Below are 9,789 nucleotides of genomic sequence, written 5' to 3' on the forward strand. Positions count from 1 at the left end.
TGACTACCTCATGAAGCTGGTTGAGATAATTCCAACAGTGTGCAAATGCTACTTTGAAGAATGTCAAATATAAAATATATTTTGATTTGTTGAACACTTTTTTGGTTACAACATGATTCCAAATGTGTTAACTCATATTTTTTTATGTCTTCACTATTATTTTACAAGGTTGAAAATAGTACAAATAAAGAAAACCCCTTGAATGAGTAGGTGTGTCCAAACTTTTGACTGGTACTGTAAGTATTGACCCTTTACTCAGGACTTTGTTGAAGCACCTTTGGCAGCAATTATAGCCTCAGATATTCTTGGGTATGACACTACAAGCTTGGCACACCTGTATTTGGGGAGTTTCTCCCATTCTTCTTTGCAGAGCCTCTGAAAATCTGTCAGGTTGGAAGGGGAGCGTCGCTGCACAGCTATTTTCAGGCCTCTCCAGAGATGTTCGATCGGGTTCAAGTCCAGGCTCTGGTTGAGCCACTCAAGGACATTCAGACTTGTCCCTAAGCCACTCCTGTATTGTCTTGGCTGTGTGCTAATTTTCCTGTTAGAAGGTGAACCTTAGGTGAACCACCCCAGTCTGAGGTCCTGAGCGCTCTGGAGCAGATTTTCATCAAGGATCTCTCTGTACTTTGCTCCGTTCATCATTCCCTCGATCCGGACTAGTCTCCCAGTCCATGCCGCTGAAAAATAACCCCACTGCATTATTCTACCACCACCCTACTTCCCTGTAGGGATGGTGCCATGTTTCCTCCAGACTTGATGCATGGCATTCAGGCCAAAGAATTCAATATTGGTTTCATCAGACCAGAGAATCTTGTTTCTCATGGTCTGAGAGTCCTTTAGGTGCCTTTTGTCCAACCCCAAGCAGGCTGTCATGTGCCTTTTATCATTGGTGTAAAGTACTTAAGTAGTACTTTAAAGTATTATTTACTTATGTTTATTTTGTTTTTGTATCTGTCCTTTACTATTAACATTTTTGACAACTTTTATTTTTCCTTCACTGCATTCCTAAAGAATATTATGCACTTTTTACTACATACAATTTCTCTGACACCCAAAAGTACATTTTGAATGCTTAGCAGGACAGAAAATGGTCCAATCCTCTTATCTGGCAGACTCACTAAATGCAAATGCTTTGTTTGTAAATTATGTCTGAGTGTTGGATTGTGACCCTGGCGATCCATAAATAAATAAATAAAAAATAATTGTGCCTTCTGGTTTGGGTAATTTAAGGAATTGTAAATTATTCATACTTTTACTTTTAATACATTTTAGCAACTACATGTACTTTTGATACTTAAGTATATTTAAAACCAAATACTTTTAGACTTTTACTCAAGTAGTATTTTACTGGGTGACTTTCACTTTGACCATGAGTCATTTTCTATTAAGGTATCTTTACTTTAAGTTTGAAAATGTAGTAGTTTACCCACCACTGCCTTTCACTGAGGAGTGGCTTCATTCTGGCCACTCTACTATAATGGCCTAATTAGTGGAGTGCTACAGAGATGGTTGTCCTTCTGGAAGGTTCTCCCATCTCCACAGAGGAACTCAAATCATGTTAAGATGGCATCGGCGAGGATGACATTTAACATGCCCGTAACCAATTGTGCTATTTTGTTCATTTTTTTGCATTGTTTATCACTTATTTGTGTACTTATTTTGTACATAATGTTGCTGCTACCGTCTCTTATGACCGAAAATAACTTCTGGACATCAGAATGGGGATTACTCACCACAAACTGGAAGAAGCTTTTTCCTTTAACGAGTCCGATGAGAAAGATATACTGCTCTCCCGTGAACAGGCCCAGATCCCCGTCATTTGCGTGAAGAAAAGACGGAGGAAAAGAGGACGCAGATCGGGCTGCCTTTTGATAATCCGTAGGCGAGTGAGTAAACTTCCCTTGCCATCAATCCTACTTGCTAACATACAATCATTGGAAAATTCAATTGATGACCTACGATTATGATTATCCTACCAACGGGACATTAAGAACTGAAATATCTTATGTTTCACCGAGTAGTGGCTGAACGACAACACGGATAATATAAAGCTGGAGAGATTTTCAATGCACCGGCAGAACAAAGACAAGGGGTGGGGGTGTGTGTCTTTTTGTCAATAACAGCTGGTGTGCAATGTCTAATATTAAAGAAGTCTTGAGGTATTGCTCGCCTAAGGTATAGTACCTTATGATAAGCTGTAGACCACACTATCTACCAATAGAGTTCTCATCTATTTTTTTACAGCCATTTTAAAATATGACTGTAAACGTAACAAAATGTGAAAAAAATCAAGGGGTCTGGATACTTTCCGAATGCACAGTAAAGTTCAAAGTTCAGTTTTAATTTAGTGCCTTATTGCAAACAGGATGCATGTTTTGGAATAGTTTTAGTCTGTACAGGCTTCCTTCTTTCCACTCCTTCATTTAGTTTAGTATTGTGGAGTAACTACAATGTTGTTGATCCATTCTCAGTTTTCCCCTATCACAGACATTAAACTCTGTAACTGTTTTTAAGTCCCAATGTCTGCTTTTTTATTTTTACCCATCTAAAAATAGGTGCCCTTCTAAGCGAGGCATTTGTCTTTGTGGGTGAATCTGTGAAATTAACTGCTCGAATATAGGGAATTTATAGATAATTGTATGTGTAGGGTACAGAGATTAAGCAGTCATTCAAAATAAATGTTAAACACTATTATTGCACACAGAGTGAGTCCATGCAACGTATTATGTGACTTGTTAAGCACATTTTTACTCATGAATGTTATGCTTGACATAACAAGACACTTCAGCTTTTAATTTTCAATGAATTGCTACAATTTCTAAAAACATAATTCAAATTCATCTGGCCAATGGTTATTGTGTGTAGGCCAGCTGAATAAAATCTCGATTTAATCCATTGTAAATTCAGGCTGTAACACAACAAAATGTGGGGTGTGAATATTTCCTGAAGGCACTGTACGCATAGATGACATTGCATGTTCTGCAAAGAAGGCATATGCAGCTCAAGCATTTCCTTTGACATCGGTTTAATTTTGTGACAATGTAGATCAAGTGACATGAAATGGAAAGTGTTCCAACAGTGGTGGCAAGTGGGCTGAGAGTTGACAGTGTTGGGACGGCATTGAATACATTTTCCTTCACTTGAAAAGCTTCCATATGTTGATGTGAATAAATGGTGTGAAATTAGAAAAATAGAATTAAAGCAATGAGAGTGGCTGAGACAGAATCCAATACTTTTCTAATGCTGCCTGCCAGTGTTTTATTAAATTGCATGCATTGACTGTTAGATTTATTACTGACCCAAATCCCAACTTCCAAAAAAAGAAGCCTAAACATGCAATAACAATCCTTAATCAAAAATAATTAAATTATCCCAAAATGTAATTTATCAATGTAATTGTGTATGCCCAAATACTTTAAGCCTGTTGAAGGTTGTAACTGGAAATAACAACATTGGATCCTCAATATTGATCCTCAAGCTTAATAGCCAGTTAATAAGGCTGCTATGCAAAATGTCCCCGGTTCATGTCTGCTGGGGGTTAATGTGTTAACCATGTGGGCTATCTGAGATGTGTGGGATTATTCAGAAATTGTGTGAGGTTGCAAAATCTTTGATCCAGTAATCCAGATCAAATGTATCCCCTCACCACTTGAAATCAAATTTGAATGTATCTGATGATATCTGATGATACTGCATCTTGTGCAACAGCAAAGAACCTGTTTTATTAATGATCCCATGCTATGTAATTGAAATATTGCATTTCAACCAAATATTGCCTTTGGCTGAAATATTGCCACTCCTATGGGTGAACAGAATCTTAAAGCATGATCATTTTGATATTGATTTATATTATAAAAAATTGGCCCCTGAAGTCCATGCATGTCTGGAATCGTGCAGATGGATAATGTATGGGTCCCCATGAAAAATGGGGTTTGCTGGTCATTCAACACAATGTATGCATACATACCTTTCAATATAATTTAACTTGATGACAAATGATTCCTGTGATAGGAGAATGCAATGTTCCATATTGCAATTGCTCATTCCAAGGCGTGCATTTGCTGTATAATGCATTGTATGATCAAATACATGATGCTTAGTCTTGACATCCCCACCTGTTACAGCCCTAGCCTAGTCTACTGCATGCACTTCAGACATTGCAAAACGTCGCAAAACAGGAGGCACGATCAAACAATAAATCCCCCCCAATTGGGGGCAGCCAATCCACATCGTACTGTAGTTCACTTCAAAATGACAATAAAACCGTTAATTATTCTGAATATAGCGCATACACAATTTGAGTTCATTCAATTGGTTGGCACAATAGAGCACCACAGTCTTAGCAGGTGGACTGTCTTCGAATGGTGCTCTTATTACTACCTCACTGGATTCCATGCTTTTCAGATGCATAAAAAATTGCTTGTGCATTTGCATTTACTACCTTTAAATCCTTTGCAGATAAGCTACTATGGACGTCAGGGGCGTTACGTTATGCATCTATATGTATAGATACTATCTCCTATTGCAACAAAGTAAGTTGGTATGAATGTACATTACTTCATATTGGATTAATTGGTTGAGTATGCACCTGTTAAGTTGCGAAACAATTGAAAGAGTGACAGATAATATAAATGCATACCTGTAAGCTTCTGCATGTGTCCTTATCCGTTGGGTGACCGTTGGGTTGAGGTAGAAGTCGAAGCTTTTTTTTTATTGCAGGCTATAAGCTGCTCACGGTAACAACATATCACTATAGAGACATAACAACTGTCGCATATAGCCTACAACAAAACAAAACTACAAACACTATTGCAAACACGGGTCTAGTAGTTCCCAATAAGGATGCTTGATTGTCCGTAGATGCGTCTTGCGCAACTTGCGGTCCTCTTTCATATAGGGAGGTCCTCCTTGCTATAGAGAGGTCCTCCTTCCCTTTCTGTCGCTCGTTCGAAACACTGCAAGGCGAGTGGCGCCAATGCTTTCTTCCTCGTCTACGTTGGCACTTTTTTTGGTATGAGTGACAAAAAAAATATTAGGGTCCTTACGTCACATTTTCATTTTTTTCAGTGAAATGGGAGCGCCGACTTGACCACTAGGAGGGGTATAGCTTCTCTGTAGAGAATTAATGAGTGAACTCTGAGAAGACGCTCAGATTAACCAATTAAGATTGATTTTAGTATCCTGTTTAATCTTTAATGGTCTCTGTGTAATGTTTTACGACTGTAATTTAATTGAGCTGATATGAGAAATACATGGTGAACTGAGAGTGTGCCCAGATGGATCAATCCAGAACCAGCGGTGTCGTTTGACTTAGCAAACGGGATCGGAAGTTAAGCGAAGTCATCTGCAGAGAAGGAGGAGGGGGAGGGGGGAGGATTCAGAAGGGAGGAGAAGTCTAATAGCACGCATGCACGCACGCGCACACACACACACACACACACACACACACACACACACACACACACACACACACACACACACACACACACACACACACACACACACACACACACACACACACACACACAAACTCAGCAAAAAAGAAACGTCCCTTTTTCAGGACCCTGTCTTTCAAAGATAATTCGTAAAAATCAAAATAACTTCACAGATCTTCATTGTAAAGTGTTTAAACACTGTTTCCCATGCTTGTTCAATGAACCATAAACAATTAATGATCATGCACCTGTGGAATGGTCGTTAAGACACTAACAGTTTACAGACAGTAGTCAATTAAGGTCACAGTTATGAAACCTTAGGACACTGAAGAGGCCTTTCTACTGACTCTGAAAAACACCAAAAGAAAGATGCCCAGGGTCCCTGCTCATCTGTGTGAATGTGCCTTAGGCGTGCTGCAAGGAGGCATGAGGACTGCAGATGCGGCCAGGGCAATAAATTGTAACGTCTGTACTGTAGGACGCCTAAGACAGCGCTACCAGGAGACAGGATGGACAGCTGATCGTCCTCGCAGTGGCAGACCACGTGTAACAACACCTGCACAGGATCGGTACATCCGAACATCACACCTGCGGGACAGGTACAGGATGGCAACAACAACTGTCTGAGTTACACCAGGAACGCACAATCCCTCCATCAGTGCTCAGACTGTCCGCAATAGGCTGAGAGAGGCTGGACTGAGGGCTTGTAGGCCTGTTCTAAGGCAGGTCCTCACCAGACATCACCCGCAACAACGTTGCCTATGGGCACAAACCCACCGTCGCTGTCCAGACAGGGCTGGCAAAAAGTGCTCTTCACTGACGAATCACGGTTTGGTCTCACCAGGGGTGATGGTCGGATTTGTGTATATTGCCGAAGGAATGAGCGTTACACCTAGGCCTGTACTCTGGAGCGGGAGCGATTTGGAGGTGGAGGGTCTGTCATGGTCTGGGTCGGTGTGTCACAGCATCATCGGACTGAGACTGCAGGCAATCTCAATGCTGTGCATTACAGGGAAGACATCCTCCTCCCTCATGTGGCACCCTTCCTGCAGGCTCATCCTGACATGACCCTCCAGCATGACATTGCCACCAGCCATACTGCTCCTTCTGTGCGTGATTTCCTGCAAGACAGAAATGTCAGTGTTCTGACATGGCCAGCGAAGAGCCCGGATCTCAATCCCATTGAGCACGTCTTGGACCTGTTGGATCGGAGGGTGAGGGCTAGGGCCATTCCCCCCAGAAATGTCCGGGAACTTGCAGGTGCCTTGGTGGAAGAGTGTGGTAATTTCTCACAGCAAGAACTGGCAAATCTGGTGAAGTCCATGGGGAGGAGATGCACTGCAGTACTTAATGCAGCTGCTGGCCACACCAGATACTGACTGTTACTTTTGATTTTGACCCCCCCTTTGTTCAGAGACACATTATTCCATTTCTGTTAGTCACATTTCTGTGGAACTTGTTCAGTTTATGTCTCAGTTGTTGAATCTTGTTATGTTCATACAAATATTTACACATGTTGAGTTTGCTGAAAATAAACACAGTTGACAGTGAGAGGACGTTTATTTTTTTTAGTTTACATACACATACACACACAAACATCCCTCATAAACTTCAGGACTCCTTACCCTTTTCCAAGAGAAAATAATATAATTTATAAAGCTTTCCAGTACCATAATTAAGCCCTTTGGTCTATGTCTTACTCCATGGTCATTGTCTGAAAATCTAGGCAACTAACTGAATGAGTATGGCGAAATGCAGCACTGCAGAGTGATTTTGCCCTTAAAATGCTTTTCATTCTCAATACTGTGTGTACTGCATTAATATAATTGATTATTTAGAGTAATTCAGTGTCTCTTCCCTTTTCCCTGTGACAGGGTGATAGGGGAAATCATTAATATAGCATTAAGCAAGAATCTGTGAACTCCTAACTGCCCAGGGACACAGCACAGCACACTGTTGGCAGTTGGCTGCTGCATTTACACTTCACCCAAAGGTTGAAATGGCTTCACTCGCTGTCATTAAATTTCCATCCCCTATTAACTATTGATTATCACCAACAGCATTTTAGACCTGAATGGGAATAATACACTATTTGGACATGAGAAACATTGTTGAATATTGAGTTGATGTTTTGGGTTAAGCCAAGTTCATCTAAATGTTTTATTATTTAAAACAGTTTGCCTACTTTTTGTAGCTTAAAGGTACAGTGTATCATTTGACAGAAAGCAATATTATTTCATAGGAAACTATGGTTTTAGACTAGGGTATTGACAGACAGAAGATTTGTGATGTGATTTGTGACCAACCACAAAAACAAGATACAACTGATGCAATAAATAGCACACAACAGTCATACAAACATATCGATCAACAGAGTTTTCACCAGCGAGACTACAGAGTACTCTATCAAGGTTTGCATATCTAAACATGCTCCAAACTTAACTATAACTGCATTAGACTTTGTATGGTATGATCAGGATAACTATTGTGACAAACTCTAGCCGGGGTATAACAGTCTTGTAAATTCCATATCCTGAATACTGTCATGCAACTCTGTACAATTTCCCCCATAGGAATGATAGATATAAATAGGGTTAGTTCCTAGAAAAAGGTTATTTTGACAAAAAATAACATAGACTTTAGTGTACAATAAATTGTTGAAAAAGAATCTAGCAAAGTGGAAAGGTATTTGTGGACTCAATTACCATACCATATCTGAATTCTGTCTCACTCTTCATGTGAATGACAAAGATACACTGTACAGAGGGTATCATAGATATTCCCCTCCCTTGGATTTCTTCACATTTAATTGTGTTACAAAGTGGGACTAAAATAGGCTTAATTATACTTTTTTTGTCAATGATCTCAGTAATGTCAAAGTGGGAAAAAAATATACAATTTTAACAAAATTAATGAAGTATTCACCCCCCACCCTGTGATTTCAGCTGTGAGTCTTCTTGGGTTAATCTTTGCCAATGTCAAGCACACCCATATCAATCAATTTTCGATCAAATGTATTTATAAAGCCTGTTTTACATCAGCAGATGTCACAGAGTTCTTATTAAGAAACCCAGCCTAAAACCAGAAACCCAGCCTAAAAACAGAAACCCAGCCTAAAACCAGAAACCCAGCCTAAAACCAGAAACCCAGCCTAAAACCAGAAACCCAGCCTAAAAACAGAAACCCAGCCTAAAACCAGAAACCCAGCCTAAAACCAGAAACCCAGCCTAAAAACAGAAACCCAGCCTAAAAACAGCAAGCAATGCAGATGTAGAGGCACGGGGGCTAGGAAAAACTCCCTAGAAAGGCAGGAACCCAGAAAGAAAAGAGGAACCAGGCTATGAGGGGTTGCCAGTCCTTTTCTGGATGTGCCGGGTGGAGATTGTAAGAGTACATGGCCATTAAGGCCCATAACATGATGCAGCCACCACCATGCTTGAAAATAAGGAGGCAGTTACTCATTGATGTGTTGTGTTGGATTTGCCCCATACATAAGGCTTTGCATTTAGGCCAAAAAGTGTGTGTTTCCTTGCAGCATAACTTTAGTGCCTTGTTGCATACAGGATGCATGTTTTGGAATATATTTTATTCTGTATATTTCTATTCTTCTTTTCACTCATTCAGGTCATTATTGTAGCATAACTACAATGTTGTTGATCCATCCTCAGTTTTCTCCCATCACAGCCATTGAACTCTGTAGCTGTTTTAAAATCACCATTGGCCTCATTGTGTCATCCCTCAGCAGTTTCCTCCCTGTCCTGCATTTCAGTTCAGAAGGACAACTGTAGCTGTGTTGTGTCTGGGTGGTTTAATACATCATCCACAGCATAATTATTAATAGGACCTTTCTTTAAAGAGATAGTCAATGTCTGATTTGTTATTGTTACCCATCTACCAATCACTTCCCTTCTTTTTTTGTTGTTGTTGACTTTTAACCCTTTAAGAGGCTTTCGAAAAGCTCCCTGGTCTTTGTAGTTGAATCTGTGCTTGAAATTCAAAACTTGACTGAGGGATCTTACAGATGTTGTATGTATTGGGGACAGAGGAAGGGTTAGTCATTCAAGTCAACAGCTATTATTTCACACAGAGTCCATGTGTAACTTACTATGTGATTTGTTAAGTCACATGTTTACTCCTAAACTAATTTAGGCTTGCCTAAACAAAAGGGTGAATACTTATGCAACTAAACTATTTGTTATTACATTTTTATTAACTTGTAAACGTTCGTATAATTGTCTTTTCACCTTTATGGAGTATTTTGTTGTTTAGATCAATTACAAAAAAGTCACAATAAAATCCATTCAAAATCCCACTTTGTAACACAACAAAATGTGAAAAAAATCCAAAGGGG

General features: G+C 39.8%; 1 protein-coding gene across 1 annotated transcript in view; it reads right to left on the reverse strand.

The window, feature by feature from the left end:
- The window catches only part of vwc2 (von Willebrand factor C domain containing 2), a 49,210-nt gene extending 44,364 nt beyond the window's left edge, over positions 1-4,846 (reverse strand). Inside the window, exon 1 of the mRNA XM_064933156.1 lies at positions 4,643-4,846. The gene's annotated coding sequence lies outside the window, so the exon portion shown is untranslated. The remainder of the gene's footprint in view (positions 1-4,642) is intronic.
- Between the last annotated feature and the right edge of the window lie 4,943 nt (positions 4,847-9,789).

The sequence above is a fragment of the Oncorhynchus masou genome, chromosome 24, assembly GCF_036934945.1.
Source record: "Oncorhynchus masou masou isolate Uvic2021 chromosome 24, UVic_Omas_1.1, whole genome shotgun sequence".
Taxonomy (NCBI): domain Eukaryota; kingdom Metazoa; phylum Chordata; class Actinopteri; order Salmoniformes; family Salmonidae; genus Oncorhynchus; species Oncorhynchus masou.